Genomic DNA, 17,309 nt, shown 5'->3' with positions numbered 1-17,309 from the left:
TATAAACACACAGTCTATGTGTGGCCTCAGACTGCCTAATATGTGTGGTGAACATTCCTGCTAGTATTGTTAGCACAATAGCATCACTGCTTAGGTCATATTTCAAAGTTTTCAGCATATGGGCTGCATAGTAAATCTTGGTTCAGGCAAAGTGGGCCTTTCCATGTGAAGTAGGGATTGGGACCTTTCACATTTGAATCAGTATGGTACCAATGCCTGGCACCTGGCAATCAATATCCGTACTCAGCAGTACCAATTATCTGTACTTTTGTGTGTATTTATGTGGTAATATTATCAATTTTGTTTACTGATAAAATCTCAAAGTTTTTCAATTTAACATATATAAACTTGCAATGTTGTGTTCATGTCTAGTAGGAGAATCGCCTACTCTTCCACCACCTCACAGTCACAAGGATGCATTCAGGTACAAAAGGGAAGGCAAGTTTATATAGCACATTTCAGCATTGCAGTTCAAAGTGCTTTACAGACAGAACAAATTGAAAGAAAACATTTAAAATTCAATTAAAAAGCAGATTAAAATTAAAAAGATACAGTAAAACAGTAAGATTAAAAGAAAAAAAAGTTAAAATAGATTGTAAAACAGATTTTTAAAACAGATTTTAAGATTAGAGTGGCAGTGCAGAGTTAAAGAGAAGATATTAAAACGAATTGTTGAAGTTCTGTAATAAAAGGCAGCTGTAAAAAGGTGAGTCTTCATCCTGGATTTAAATGAGCTAAGAGTTTCAGCAGACCTGATATTTTCTGGCAGCTTGTTACAGATATTTGGAGCATAGAAGCTGGATGCTGCCTCTCCATGTTTGGTTTTGACTCTGGAGACGAAAAGCAGACCTGATCCAGAAGACCTAAGTGGTCTTGATGGTTCATATGGGATCAAAAGATCATTGATATATTTGGGCCTTGTACATTCAGAGCTTTGTAAACCAACAGGAGTATTTTAAACTCTATCCTCTAACAAACAGGAAGCCAGTGTAAAGACCTCAGAACTGGACCGATGTGATCCACTTTCTTGGTCTTCGTGAGGACTCAAGCAGCAGCATTCTGAACCAGCTGCAGCTGTCTGACTGATTTTTTTAGGGAGACCTGTGAAGATGCTGTTACAGTAATCATCAAAACATGGTACCGTTTGATTTTACATGAACTGGTAACCGGTAGTAAAGACAGAATTCGGTCAAAGTACCTAATTCGCCAAGAGTGGCTAAGCGAGAGTTTGTCTGGCTCTGTGTGTCAGCCCTGTGATTGACAGGTGACCAGTTCAGGTTGTACCTCGCCTCTCGCCTTAAGACAGCTGGTACAGGCCCCAGCCACCTGTGACCCTGAACAGGGATGAAGCGGAAGAAGGTGAATGAATGAATAGAAGAGTATTTTTTTCATGATCGGCTTTATCTCCTGACTGCGTCACCTAAAGTAGAGATGCTGATTCAGTGTCTTCATCTGACCAGTCTGAACATGGCCTAAATACCAACTCACTCTTGTTAGTCTGGGGGTACTCGTAGCCTGTGAGTAGCAGTTTATTGACCAACTCTATTTTCTCTCATCCTCATTGTGATACTCAATAGAACAGGTAGATTACACCATACTCCAGAGCTGCTTTATAGTTATTACACCTCTGGAGAAGGCTGTTTCATAAATGAAACTGTGTACACTGAGATGAATGAATATAACCTGCATGTATTGGAATTCAATGTGAATGTAGAGAGGTGTGAGATTACAGGGGCCCTGAAGTAATCTAGAGGTTGATTTTTACGCTAATTATTTCCCCATAGAGGTGTTACAGCTGAGAGGGAAATGCAAGGGGAGCGCTCGATGACTAATCTCAACACATTTTATTTATTCAAACAGGTAGATGACTGTTTTTATAAAGGGGAGCAAACAAGAGCTGCAGCAGTTTATGATATTAACCAAGCGAGACTGGTGAAAACTGTCTCTTTTAGCAGCTAATTCAGAAACTTTAGTCTGATTTTTTTTTTCATCTACCAGAACTGACTCCAGGTTACATCACTATGAGGTTGCACAGACGTGAAGCAGAGAAAGATCCTTTTTTCATTAACTTTCTGTCTTTGATCACAGCTGCTGTGGCATGGAGGTGTCAGGTTGTGATGTGCTGCTATTTATATGCAGCCGTTTCTCTGAATGGGTAATGTAGCAGCAGAGTACGATTGCAGTATAGGTCAACTTCATCTGAAAGAGCTCTGTGTTGCAATGAATCCTTAAACTTTGCATTCAAGCCCCAACATGAATCCCACTTAATCACACAGATTCGACTGAGATTTATTTGACAGCCAGTGAGAGGCAGAGGAAAGGGCTCCAGCAAATACAAACCTTATATGAAATAATTAAACCTGAAATAAACAGCTTCATGTGGTGCAATGAAAAGACTGAGGTGAAGAAAGACCTCCTACTGCACCATAGACTGTTTTAATCATGGACCTGGTCTCAGTGAAGTCATCCATTGGTTTTTGGCCTTTTGTAGTTCAATCAATGGCTGGTACCATTTTGGAAAGGCAGACTCAACCTAACTTTAGCAAGAAGAAAAGAAGCTTTTAAGCTTCCTACAGTGTCAGTAAAGTCTAGGGATGGGTAACAAAAAGCAGTTCCTGTCAAAATGTTTCAGCTCATTGATGCACACTTTGCCGGACCTTACGTCAACTATTCTGCCGCGGCCATCCCAAGTTTAGCAGTTATAACATTTTCCCAAGAAAACTCTGACACAGGATTTTCAGTTTGAAGCGTCACTGAAGAACTAAAACTCACAAAGAAATGTACATTACTGTCTTACATAATATTCATATTCAACGCATTCAACATGTAATAAATCTCCTTATTTACCAAAACCGATATAAACAAAATAGCGCCTACTTGATGCTAACGTACAGTCATGGAAAAAATTATTAGACCACTACTGAGACCTCCAAATGTCAAAATGCTTGCAGGCAAATGAAAGAAAAGTTATATGCAGGCTCACAGCTGGCTTCATAACTATGACAAGGTTCCAAACAACTCAAACAACTGCTATAACCACTTCATGGCCTTCTTCAGTGGACGGTGGATTTTTAATTATTTTATTTCTTACCTCCAGAGATATCCAGATCCATTCACCAATTTCATATTCATTTACTACTAAACTCAATTAAATATTTTTGACCCAGAAAACTTGTGAAACAGACTTTTGTACAGAGAAAACTAACAGGATAAATAGGTAAGGGAATTGATAAGAAGAATCAATGGGCATTGGTATCAGAGAATCTCATCAGTACCCATCCCTAGTCAGCAGTGCAAGACCTCAATCCAGGTGATTTAACACAGCCATGATGTGAAGTTTTGTAAATTAGCCCTAACAGTTGGTGTATGAACAGAGAAGGAACAAAACGTGCTGATAAGATGTTATGACAAACAGGAAGAACATTTCTTAGACGTGCTAACAACCTACAGAGACAAGTTGGGAGACATTCTACAGCTACAGTATCTCCAAAGGGACATTTGACATGTCCTTTTTTTTTTCTTCCTCAGTTTGGTATCACACGTCATAAATTTTCATCACTGCTTTGAATTTTGCACCGCATGCCACACTCTCTATTCTTACCCCGCTCATTTTCACTACAGGCTAAATTTGTTCTGATTTCATCAAGTTCTTCAAGATTCCAATTAAAGTCTGCTGAAGATATTTCAGTCAAGGTGAAACGTGGATTTATGACTCTAAGGCTGACCTTTGAGTAAATACCTTTCACAGCCCCCGTTCACGACAGTCGCTCTCAGGCACTACATTCTGTATACTAATGACTGCTGCTGAAACTTATTCCATAGAAAAAAATGTGAACTTTGTCGATGATTCCCACGTCTTTCTTAAAGAAGAGAGGAGTAGGAATAAGCCTGGGGTTGATTACCAATTAAGGGTGTCAGAAGAAATGAAAAATGAACAGCTTTACTAAGACTTCCACTCCTGCGCTTACCTCTGTCAAAAGAACTGAGATTGAGTGGGTAGAGCTATAAATACCTAGGTGCAGTTCTTAACAACAATCTCTACTTCAGATCATATTTCTCTGTGAAAAAAAAGGATCATCAGGGTCAATTTTTCTCAAGAAACATGTTGTGCTAATGTTTACTTCAGCAGCAGATTCTTCTTAGAAGTTGAGTGTATTTATTTATCTGTTCAAAGTTGCTTGGTATAAGAGTTTCACATAGGTGGACAAAGGAGACTGTACATTTATCTTGATGACTTCAAATAGTGTCAGAGTGAAAGAAACACATAAAAGTTGGATGCAAGTTTAAATTATTTTTTTTCCATCTACTGCATTCTTGGTCTCACTTTTGTAGCGAGCAGGACAGAGTAAAAACCTTGTCTATACAGTTTTTATGTGTATCCACTATAGTGCATTTAAAGAAGCTGATAAAGTGTCATTTAAAAAAAACTGCAGTTCCTTGAGTTTCTGTCTTAGGCTGGTTCCAAAAGCCAATAATATACGTACAGCCAACTCTGAAATGTCCTCTTGAGTTGGACTGTTTTAGTGCTGCACAAAAGGAGGTGTGTGACTAATTTGATGGGGAGTTGTGTAACCGTTTGTCACAAAGGCTACACCTTCAGCTCCCCTTCTTGATTTCAAGACCAACAGGAAGTTTGCACCTGGAGCCTGCATTTTCTGGACTTATCTGTCATTCATCATCTGGTGACAAAAACCCAACTACTCAGTAATTGTTATGTGGCTTGTTTTAATTGAAAGGACTTCCAAGACTTTCTTTTCTGTGTTGGTTTTCCTTCTGCAACAATTAACCTTGTTCAGTGCTTGCTCATCTGTTTCAAGTACCACTCTGTCCCTGTTCAGCTGTGGACACACAGATGCGTCACCCTGGCTTACGTCAGCAGTAAAAACCCTACAAAGAAACTTTTTTTCTTGTGCTTGAAAACCAATTTGTGCGTCTTAAAGTGATACTCGGGGATGGAACAAGTTGGTTCCTTTCACAAGGTTTAGGGCAGAAATTACCCCTACAGCAGTGTTTTTGTGCAGCAGAAGCCCAGAGCGCTCGCACCAAAGACCCCCTCCCTGCTCCTCTGCCGCTTTCCTCTGCACTCAGACGAGGCCATATTTTATTTGACCAAAAACACAAATAAACGGACTCCCACCAAAAAAATCTGATATTGATCTGCATTAAGGCTTTATTTAGAGAATTTTCAGTGCATTACTTTTTTTTTATATCTGGCACGCCGCGTGCAGACTGATACACTAAGCGGCGAGCGCCTCTTAGCCAGCTGCGGCTCTGCAGCGGAGGTATCACTGTTTTACGACACAATAAGAACTAGAGCCTTATTTAGCAGTGTTTTTGTGTGAAAGTAACGCACTGAAAATTTTCTGAATAAAGCGTCAATGCAGACTGATATCAGATTTTTTCGGTAGGAGTCCGTTTGTTTGTGTTTTTGGTTAAGTAAAAATGGGTCCAGTCTGAGTGCAGAGGAAACCGGCAGAGGAGCAGGGAGGGGGTCTTTGGTGCGTGCGCTCTGGGCTTCTGCTGCACAAAATCACTGCTGTAGGGGTAATTTCTGCCCTAAATCTTGTGATAGGACCCAACTTGTTCCATCCCGGAGTATCACTTTTGAGTTTCCCAAAATTATGGCATCATTATAAAGGCTCGTAAAAAAGTAAACCATAAACTTTGTCAGGTTTATCCTTGTAAAGAAAAGATAACTGGGGCAGCAGTTTGACCTTGTGGTTGGGTCGTGCAGTCCATGTACTGAGGCTGTTCACTCTGGATGAACATGTGAAAGATAACTTTGAAAGAGTTTCTCAGTTGAACTAAGGAAAGACAGATCATTTCTTGAGCATTTTAAGAAGTCAGGAAGTCAAACCCTCTTGGACTTGTAGAGTGCACCGTTGAGCAGATTTATCACTCAGGTTGAAATATTTGATCAAGAACATTTTACAAACACTATCACAAAGAAATCTCTATACAAAGAAACAATTTCTCATTTACTGTAACTGTTGATAGGAGCTGGGATGTCATGTAAGTGTGAAGCATTCTGCCTGCTTTTGCTCTCCACACAGACCGTTTTCCCTGCATACACCGAAACTTGCTAATTTGTCACTTCTACTTCGACTACAAACAGAAACCAGAACATTTTCCTGAAAACCAAACCCTTCAGGGGCGTTTGTCCCGGAGGCCAAGTGATGCCATGCTTCCTCTCTTATTTCAGACTGTAGCTGTGATTTAATGAAAATACTCTTTTTTTAACGTTTTCGATAATTCTTCTGTGTTTCGTCACTGTCATCTCTTCCTTGTTTCTCTCCTCTACTTATTGAGCATTTAACAATGTAGCACCCTCATAAATGTTATGTGATGAATGCGTGGTGAAAATAAAATACTGCACACTGTTGTCCGCAAGGAGGCCAAGCGGAGTTGGCATCCCTTGGTGAAAAAAAAAAGAATGATTAACCAATCAGATGTGGCTTCGGTCATGACACTGCTCACCTGTGATTGGCCATGACTGTGGACTTTGGCCTCAAACCAATGAAATCACAGTATCACATTAGCAGTGTGCATGAAGTGGCGGGTTGTGCATTTGAGTGGGCGGTAGGGTAAATTAATAAGATGTTTAAGCTAAATCAAGAGGACAATGTATGTGTGTGAATGAGTGACTGAGGCTGGGAGAGTGAAAGGGCGTGTGTCGGTGTTCAAAGTGTCGGTCACATAACAAGTGTGTGCAAGTAAATTAAGCGCTCTCTGGGCACTCTTAACAGGTCATTCCATTAAGTGAAATAGCGATATACAAGCTGCAACATAGTCTTTTATTTACCCCACTCCCTAAAAAACAAACAGATTAGAGGCTTTGTCTCACTTGGCGTCCTGAAAAAAAATCCCCACACCACGCCAGTTGTTTCTACAACAACTGAAATCATTCCAGAGTGCCACTCTTACAAGATTGATCTTTGAGGCTTCTCTACCACTTCCTGTCCTGACAGGGCTGCAGGGCATGTGTATTAGCTGTACTGTCAATACCCTGATCCTGCTGTCCAAAGCATCTCCATCCCTGATAACAGAGTGGCTAATGGACTCAGCGACGCTGGAAGAAATCACAGTGACTACATTTCCCTCCCAGTGTTTAAGAGTATCTTTTAGCTTTATCACTGGCAGGTCTATGAGCGGTCTGATTAGCAGCTCAGTGTGACATCATGGCCTGAGGCACTAAGCATGACAGCGGCATCTGTAAGGAGAAATGTCACCTCTGTATGGCAAGTGTAGCACCGGCTCACCTGAAGGCAACACTGGAGAAAACCTTTAAGAGCGCAGGTTTTTTCAATCTCCACGGTTACAGTGAGCTTTCAGCCTTGGGTTAATGAGATGCTTGTGATACACTGTTTGAAGTGAGAAGTGTAGAGCTGAAGGAAAATAAAGACAAAAAAGACTCGTTTGCAAAAAGTGTGTTTGTTTGAGACAGTAAATGATTCGTTGAATTATTCTCACATGGATCCAACATGAAGTCAGATAACCAAGGGAGTTCGTCATTCATGAAATGTATGCAACATTATTCAGCTACAGGTCAGGATGCAAGTCAAGTGTGACGCCAAAGAGCTGAGAGTGAATTCTATTTACATTCATTCATCTTCCAGATGCTTTAGTCCAAAGCAACGTACAAATGAGGTTATAGAAGCAGCAAGGAGAGGTCTTAGTTACAAGGATACAGAACGGAACAGATGGACTCAGAAAGAAAGCAAAGAGATAACCGAGGACTGTGTTTGTGAAGTAAAATATCCTGTGAACAGTTTGTACTTTCCAATTTCAGCCTTGTTTGTGTGTTTTTGCTCTAAGTGGGTGGAGGAGGTTGTCTTGCTTGTGGAATGAAATTCCTAAAGATTAGATGCCAAAAGGCAGACAGATACGCCCCATTATTGCTACAATACGTGCTGCTTTAGAAAGGATCGATTGTCTGAAAATGCAGCTGATGTAACCACCAGTTGCTTCAAGTATTGCCAGATCCATCAAAGAGACTGTATCAGAAGCTATGAACGTAGACAAATACAGTCACTACCACAAACACACTATACCTCACCTCACATCTATAGCTCAACTTTTTAAGTGTTCCCTTGCTCTCTCTCAGCTGCTTTAACAAACTTTGTCCCCGTGCGAAAATCTTTGCACCTCCGTTCCTGTCTCGGGTGCATCAACACTCACCCTGCAAAGCACTGTGGGTGGCACAGAGGTGGGGACGCCAATACAAAAACAACACAGGCATACAGCTCCTCTACAGCTGCTTGGACCTCGTGTGAGTTCTTGGAGTTTCAAACACTCAACTCGTCTGAATGAACGAAGCCGCTGGGACGACGGTACAGCTTTATATTTAGCTTGCTGCAGTTCTTTTTCGGCGTTGTGACGTCTCCCTCGGTCTCCCCCAGCTGTTTTATCAAGTCATTCTGTCAGGCAGGCAACCCCGCACTGCTGCATTATTCATCCTCGGCTATGGAGACGGGGGAATCGGAAGTCCCGACCACCACTTTGATGACATGCAAAGAAGGTGGGGGGAAAGACTCTCTGCAACATTTACATCTGCTGTCAGCCGCGCTTTCCCCCGCTGCTGTGATCATCAAGACGAATACAGGAATCAGAAATGAGTCTTAACATGTGCGGGTGGGACGGGGGGGTCTTTACATGGGGGTCGTGAGACTTGTGCGAGGTAAACGACCCTTATGTATGTGTGTGTATGGATAAAATCATGCTCGTAGTCTCTCTTTGCATGTCTCTGTGTGGAAGATAATTTTTTTTGCCTCATGTTATTTTCACCCCCTCCTCCCTCTGGTATTACATTTATGCAATAGGTTCATTAAAACCATTCATCATCCTCATTGCTCTGGGTTTCCCTTGCACAGGCAACAACAAAAAAGACCCTGCTCCTCTCTGGGCTATAAATATCCTTCATGGTGAAACACCCTCCTCAGGCTGAGACACATCTAACCAGCAGCTTGGATAAAATATGTCCATGTACATTACGGGGTAATTACATAATCCCACCACTCTGACAGGGCGACGGATGTGAAGGGAAAATGAGAAACGTGTATTCTTAATACATTATATGGCACTGCGTCTTGGTTTCTGCTTATGTTTGATAGACTGTGGCTATAAGGGCTGAGGGTGATCTTCCATCATAGAGATTTTAGTGTCAGTCTAACGTCATAATAGAAAAACGGCAAAGCCAGATGGATTACAAAGGCACACACTCACACCAAAACAAAGGTATTGCCGCAGGAAAGGAGGCATGTTTGAAACGCTGATGTAAAAGTGGGCAAGAATCCGTGTTTGCCGATTTGTGTTTGCATGAATGGGCAAGCCTGATTGACAGTGCAAGTTCCGTTGTTGACTCAGTGTGATTGAGTTGGAGATGTGAGTGCACTCTGCCGGCTGCGTTCTCCATTTGTCACCATCTTGAGCCCGCGAGACGGGCCGACGTGGTGCCCGTCGGACCAGAGAGCCGCTGTCTGCCTCGCCATAATCCCGCTCTTAGCATGTGCAGGCACGTCCACGGTCCCAAACAACACCCATCTCATGGAAGCTAATCCATTGATCCCTCTCTGCGTGTCAGTCACAAAAGCAGTTAGCGCTGTGTGCTACAGTGCCGTGCTATGTCAAGTGTAGCCCCAGAGGCTCAGGAATCCATAGTGTGAAAGTCATTGGGGATGCAAATGGTTCAAATGATGGCTCTTTGTGTGAGAGTGAGAGGAAGAGGATGTGAGGTTGAAGACGATAGTTTTGTAATTAGAATGAAACCATTACGTTACATCCTGGCCTCTCTGGGCTGGAGAAAAGCTTCATCTGTGGACAGTGTGAATGCGTTTCACAGTAAAGAGGATGCAGGAACAAAACAAGCATTATTCCCTTAAAATCTACTGCTCCAAGTTCAGCTGATTTAGCTGATTATGAATCAGACTAATTAATACTGATGTCCTTAAGCTGCATAAGCAAACAAGACCATCAGTGAGGGGATCATCTAATCTTTTTTTAAAGCATGTCACTGATATTACTGGTTCAGTATCAGACAATGTGATCAACAGCACACTGCCAACACTCTCATCACAGTTTTGGTCAGAAACACACTCTATATCCCTATAAAGGACAAGTTCAAAAGATTAATCAGAAAAAAAAACTTTGGCCACAAGCCACAGAGTCCACCAAGCCTGAAATGAAATAAAAACTTCTCCCTGTGCCTTTCTCTATTTATGTGACCAATTATGTCCCATGGTACTGTTGATCTCAGTCCGTACCAGGCTTGAGCACACTTCAACCTTAAAGAATAGAATGGAATAGAATAGAATAGAATAGAATAGAATAGAATAGAATAGAATAGAATAGAATAGAATAAAAAATACTTTATTTATCCCTGAGGGGAAATTCAGGAGTCATCACAGCAATCAAGAAAACAAAAGTAAGGAGGTGTATAGAAAATGCAAAAAGGTCCATAAGAAAATAAATGCTGACAGCTTGTCCATCATTCTCCAGTTCAGCCAGCCTCCACCTCTACAGGGTCCAGGACTGAGCTTCAGTCATGCTCCATCTCTGTCTCCTGGATCCTGTCTGCTCACAACAGCTGAAGCTCTTCCAATGTGGCAATGGTGTCTGGTGTTAGCACCGTTAGCCATGTCTGTGAATAGCATGATGCTATTCTGCCCTCTGGTATTCCCTCTGTTGTTGGTTTAGCACGGCTAGCTTGTCCATCTTATTGGAGACAGATCTTATGTTCCCAATAACATGGATGGAAGGACAGGTCCATGTTGTCACTTCTTAGCTCACACCTGTGAACCAGCACGTCATCCTCACCTCCTTCTCCTCACCTTGTGGGGAAACATCAGGCCTTGCACCAGTTAGCACTGACATGCTACAGGCTGCTAACAGCTGATGCGGCCATGGTTACATGCAGGATCTCCAGACAAACACGGGAGCAAAAGTAGTAAAAATATCAGTGAAGACACAAAAAGTTTTGTGTCCATGACCAACAAATGAGCCATACAAAGTAATGACCCACTCCAAATACAAGGATGATGAAAACAAGACGAAAAAATGACAAGAAACGGACAATGAAAAGCGGCTGCAACAGGCAGCCACAACCAACAGGGCGGCGCCTTGCAACAACTTCACATAAGCCAAAAAGTTTCTTAAGTTGTAGCAGTGTTCCGCATGTGTCATTGTTTTGATTTGCTTTGTGTCACAGGCCATGCCTGTACATAAGTCTGGTTCATAGTGGAGTAGTGTGACCACTGGCCATACTCTCCAGAGGGGAATGGCCCTGTTGGGGGGGGCAGTCGTGCAGTCGTGCAGTCGTGCAGTCGTGCAGTCGTGCTTGAGTACAGCACAGTTCGAATGGCCAGTGTCATAGTGCCCTTCAACAAGAGACATCCTGGTCTAGAGTAGCAACTTCCATTTTCAACCTTCAGCAATCACACTCACTTCCCTCACTGCTACACGTGACAGTTTGGTCCAAAGTGTTCAAACCAGCAAGTACAAGAAACCTTAAAACCTCCAAACTAAAAAATAACCAATAACCAGAGGCTGTGAACTAATCCTTTAAATGAACAGAGCAGAGAGGTCACCCAAAATTATGTTATGAATGAAGAAGTACCAAATGCTGAGGCTTGCGTATACCTAAATTTGTTTAATTTAGTTTAGATTTAGCGAAATGTATCAGTTGATAAATAGAGGAGAGGATGCAATAGCTGAGCACCGGTGCAAGACTCAAGCATCACACCAGTTTGTAACACGTAGGATGCATTTCCCACCCGTCAATAAAATGGGCAGTAAATGTCACAAGGCTTCCAAGGCCTGTGATGTGTGCCCATTGCAGGTGAGTGAATCTCTCCCTGCAGACCTCAGAGCATCCTTCACTTTTCTTCTTGTCTCGACACACAGAGATGAAACATCCTTCTCTTTATTTCTTCTTTTGTTCTGAAAGTGAAAATGATCCCACTGTCAATTGCTTCTTCAACTAATGAGCATCTGCTCACCATCATTCATGTCTTTGACACAGGGAGTCCGATTGGCAGAGATCTGTTTTTCATTCACAATATCAATATTTTGCTCAGTTGTTGACTCTTCTACTGTCTGAAATGACACTATCAATCAGGAAATCAAACTTGTAGGACTATTTTTATAATCATGTGTATCTATGATGAAAGTAAGAGCAACTAAGGCTTAAGATAGCCCTAGAAAATATCATTTATCTCCGTCTGTTTTTATGACGTTTTTTTTTCTCCCCCTCTGTGTATGTCGCGTCTAGGAATAAAACCCAAATATAAAGTGATATAAAATGATTTATGGAAGAGGCTCATTGGAGAGTCGCGCAATGAAAATGCCATCCGCCTGAAAATCTAATAAGTATCCTCCGTGAACAGGCGAGAGAGGCGGTGGCATGTACAGGAAGCTTCTCACAGGATGATCATGTATTAAACAGACTTCCCCTCCTCTAATATTCATGGGCAGAGATTTACTCATTAATCTTTCATTATCTTCTATCTCTCTATTTTGCATACATCAGGCTTGTTATTGGTTACAATCGCCTTCATTTCACATCTTCCTGTGTGAGGATGTCTGTGGTTACAGGCTGCTTGTGTTGCCTACAAGAAGCAGATAATGAGTTGACTCAATATTTGAGTTTTTCATTCTGTTGTCTGGTTTCGTGTTTGTGCTGGAAATCAAATCGGATGTTGTTGTGGTGCGAGAATCAGACAGCGAGCTCTCTGGGTTTCCAGCTCAAAGGCTTAAGAGAGAAAGGAGTTTGGTTGACCGCACATCAGGAGGCTCACTGCAGCTTAACAGGATCTCTACACCAGCACAGATGTTTGTCTCACAGACAGGACTCGATTCAACATGTCAATACAGCTGCAGGTGCATCTTTATCAAAAGATCAAACAGGCAGAGCTGGAGGAACCTTCAACCATTTACAGCTGAGACTAGAAGGCAGTAACAACAAGTTAGGTGATGTAAAACAGAAATAATGTGATATAACCAGTGATGCTGACTCTAATATGACCACTGTTTTTAGTAACAAGTTGAAAACATTATTTCCAAACCAGTTATCAGATTAAAGCTACTTATCCACTTGGGTTCCCATTTTTGTCATTTTCTTTAGTAAAGGATAAATTTGCTTTCTTCTTGCATCTCAGGAAGTGATGCTACAAGTGCGACGAGTCACGTTTCTTAGCTTGAGGACAACTCGCGTCATACATACCAAGCAGCCAGCATCACAAACATAAACAACAATGGAGGGAGGAGAGAGAAGCATGTTTTCTAGTTGGAAATACAATTAGTTTTCTAGGTGTTTGTGTCTAGGGTGAAAGGTCATGTAAACAGGCCTAACTTAGTTACTTTTGACTCATTGGCTGCCAGCCGTTTTCAGAGCATTTTGACTGATCTTTCAAGACCCACAGAATACTGTTTTCTATGACCATGCAAACACCAAATCTGCTTAAGAAGAGTGTACTATCCTCTTTTATGTTTCTCTTCCTGTTTTTGATCCAGTAAACAGAAGAAATATACTTTTTTAGATGGTGCTCCTCTCGAGCACTCCATCCTTTGACCCTCTCCATGATCTTCATTGTCTTTTCTCATGATCGCCATACTCTTTCTCTCCAAACTACTGTGACACATTCTCTGTTCAAGTGTGAGCTGCCTGAACTTTTATGGCATTTCTCTGTCATTTCATATCTTCTCCTCATATCTATATTGTTCTCTCGTCCAAAGAGAGCACCGCTGTCACCTACAGTAGTTTACAAGTCTGATATTGATTGTCAAGCTCATTGGCTCAGAAATCAAAGTACTATTTTATAGTTACTGTGGCAACACTGGATACAACTACCCTAAAATAACTCCAAACCGCTGACCAAATAAGAAATACAATATACATAAAGTACAGCACTACAATAACAGAGCTGAAGAACATAAAGTATGACAAGTACTTGAAGCACAGTGGCGTGGAGTACTTATGTTCATACATTTTATTGTTCAACTGGCTCTGACGATAATAACTGCTGTTGTAACACCATAGTTTACCATTTTGGGATCAATATAGTAATTCTATTCTATTCTATTCTATTCTATTCTATTCTATTCATTATCTATGCCAGGGGTGGCCAACCAATCAATGACCAAAAGCCACAAAAGTTACTGTTGTACTACAAAGAGCCACAAGAAAACAACACTTCCCTTTCACACATAAACAAAATGACATAAAATGAAAACCAATACATTTCCAATTTCCAAAGTGAGATTTATTGTGTTTGTAAATGTGTTTAAAAATGTACTTGGAGCTGTAAGATAAGACAAATTTCTGTTTTTACTGCATAAGTGACAAAGTTCGATCTATCTATCTGTCAATCTATCTACGTGCACATAAAAGATTGAGAGAAGCTCATGTAGAGAAAAGAAACTGAAACTTAAGTATCAATCTCATCATCCACGTATTGATCAGTACTGATCCCAACGTTTGCATCAATATACCAGTTTTATTAGTGGATCAAAGAGCTGCACACCGAAAGGCAAAGAGCCACATGCGGCTCACGAGCCACAGGAAGGCCACCCCTTATCTATGCACTGTAGCAGAGTTAGCTTAAAGCTAATTTGTATCTGCATTGTCTTGGCAGGTTTTAATTGAAATATCGAATTGTTAAATACACACAAACACACAAAGCAGTTATTAGAAAATCATTTAGCTGAATTATCAGCTTGATTTTAAAGCTGCTGAGAGAATCACAGTTCCTTAGGTCGTCTGGTGATGATACGTTCCACTGAGTTGTTGCTTTCAAAGAGAAAAGGCCCAAAGGCAGGATGACAGAGAGGTACAGAGAAATGAAGACACACTCTTGGGTTGAATGGAGTTTACTGGACAAAAGGGAAAAATGATGTAAAAAAATTTAAGAGGAACATACAGTGATGATTTAGCATAGATAAACCTACAGCACTAGAAGTACTCATGTCTAATGGTTTTAAGGTGCAATAGCATTTTGAAATTGAACAGATGCGAATAGACCCTTTTAACAATGTTACATACAGAAAGAAGGTGAAGTAGTCCAACACTTGGAGCAACAGTTTAACTGGGGGTGTTCCTACATCCTTTTGGATATCAGTGCTACAAATATAAAGTTTCTCTCTGGCACAAAACCAATCAAACCTTCTTCAAAAAAAAAAAAAATCACTGACACAAACTCTCTGTGTTTATCCTGAGATAGTTGTTTTCTGAAAGCTTGTTTTTATTCCAAAAGTTCCCCTCGGTTAGACTAAGGAAAGATTGTAGTTTGAGTCACACAGGACACTTTCGGGGTCTCCTGACTTGAATCCTGTATTGACCCATGTGTCCACAATCATTTCCTCACAATGCAGACTTTGCTGATGCTTATACCTCTAATTTTGTCTTTGCTGAGTTTACATTAGAGTCAATAGAACGTCTTGAAGATGCAGATAGTAAACAGGCTTGACAAGAGTCAATATTTGACAACCTTGGAATTGGAACATTCAGCAGATTGTGTATCAGTGAGACGAGGTGCAAAAGAGGGATATAAAGTTCAGCTTTACATACTGGATTTAACATGTTTGTTCTTCTTTATACCTACAATATGTTGAGTTGTCTCTTTGGTTTGTAGGGTCTGTCTTTGGTAAAACGAAAACATCTCAAAAGAAGCCTGAACTCCACGTGTTTGATGTTAACAATAAGGTTAAGCAGTCACTGGCTCAATGTTGAGGATGCATTTTAACTTACATACTTGACACAGGTTTCAAACAGTTAAGTCTTAGGCTGAAATGTAGCTTATGGAATATGTTATATAGATATTTTAGAATATAAACAACTCTTTATCTCATTCTCACTACATTAGCTCAAGGATTGGAGGTACAAAGAAGCAGAAAATATCAATATTGGACAACCAGTTTCTTTCCACCAGAGTGCAAAAATGAACATTGTGCAGCAACCTTTACCATCTGTACCACCATTAAAGGGCATAAAAACAGCAGGATTTCTGTTAGCTTTATAGTCGCCCTGGTATGATCATAGCAGCACCCGCTTCTTTGATATTCAGTCATCTCTGCGATGCTGTGACGTGAACGATGTGTTCTAAATTAGACTTTTCGGAGAGAAAAAGTACAGACTGTCGCTCTGAGATGAAAGTTGTTGGTAGTCCACGGAGGTCAGCGGTTCACTGAATGCGCACTTGGCTTTGCAGAGCCGCCCCCAGCATGATTAAGGATGTGCTGTGATGTGATCCCAGTGATTACCATAGATGACTATAGGAGGGCAAAGCCAGGAGAGTGTGTGTGTGTGTGTGTGTGTGTGTGTGTGTGTGTGTGTGTGTGTGTGTGTGTGTGTGTGTGTGTGTGTGTGTGTGTGTGTGTGGGACTTTAGGGGGACACTGGTGGGCAGGGGCTGTATCGACCTGCTCCCTTGGATCTCTGTTAATAATATACAGGGACTTAACACGCCCACACATGTGGACAATGTGCAGATAGAAACGCATGGAAAAAGGCTCACACCAGGAAAGTAAGGAGTGGAAGAAGACATAAGAACAAACAAAGAGTTTTACTACAGATATTCCACATACACAAACAGAGATACATTCAGATGTGCTCAGTAACACCATAAATCTGTGTACCAGCACTACACGTGCTATCATCAGCACCTTGCTTCTTCTCAGTGATGCTCCATAATCTTTTTCTTCATGCTTCCCCCCCATCAACAACCAGTCACCCTTCTAGATATATGCCTGATTGTAAACCGCACTTTAAAATAAGATTATCAGCGCCAATATAGGTCTTTCTCTTTTTTTTTCCTCTCTGCTGAAAATGATTTCTTTAATCAATTTAGTTGTAATGGTGGTCACAGGAGCCAAACCGTCAGATAGAAAAAAGGACAGAAAAGCAGACGGAAGCTAAACAGAGAGTGATAAAGCCCAAGCTAAAGGCTAAAACGGCTAAACTGTTTGTGATACTGGTCATTCCAACTCACATGCTGCAATTATACAACAATAATTCGTTCAAACTCGGAAGTCTATCAATTAAATGAAGAGCACTAAATATGAACTGCTACTAAAGTACTGTATGAACTGACAGTTTGTTTGTTGTCGTGTTAGCCTACAGATACGTCGTAGCACCAGGCTGCTACATAAAGTCGGCTACTGACATTTGGCAAAAACTTTTGTTTGTTTGTTGTCACATTTCAAACAACAGTGCTATGTAACTTAACTGATAAATACCATACCTCGTCCCCTTGTATCCAGTAAAAACTTCTTGAACAAAGACAATTTGTACCAAAACAAACACATGCCTGGTTAAAATTC

At 41.1% G+C, this 17,309-nt stretch overlaps 1 protein-coding gene across 1 annotated transcript in view; it reads left to right on the top strand.

The window, feature by feature from the left end:
• The window catches only part of yes1 (YES proto-oncogene 1, Src family tyrosine kinase), a 223,507-nt gene that overhangs the window by 125,796 nt on the left and 80,402 nt on the right, over positions 1-17,309 (top strand). The window lies entirely within an intron of this gene.

Source organism: Halichoeres trimaculatus, unplaced genomic scaffold, assembly GCF_033239565.1.
Source record: "Halichoeres trimaculatus isolate MK-OKI-2021-1 unplaced genomic scaffold, fHalTri1.1 fHalTri1_scaffold_15, whole genome shotgun sequence".
Taxonomy (NCBI): domain Eukaryota; kingdom Metazoa; phylum Chordata; class Actinopteri; order Labriformes; family Labridae; genus Halichoeres; species Halichoeres trimaculatus.
This window is presented reverse-complemented; position numbering and strand designations above follow the sequence as displayed.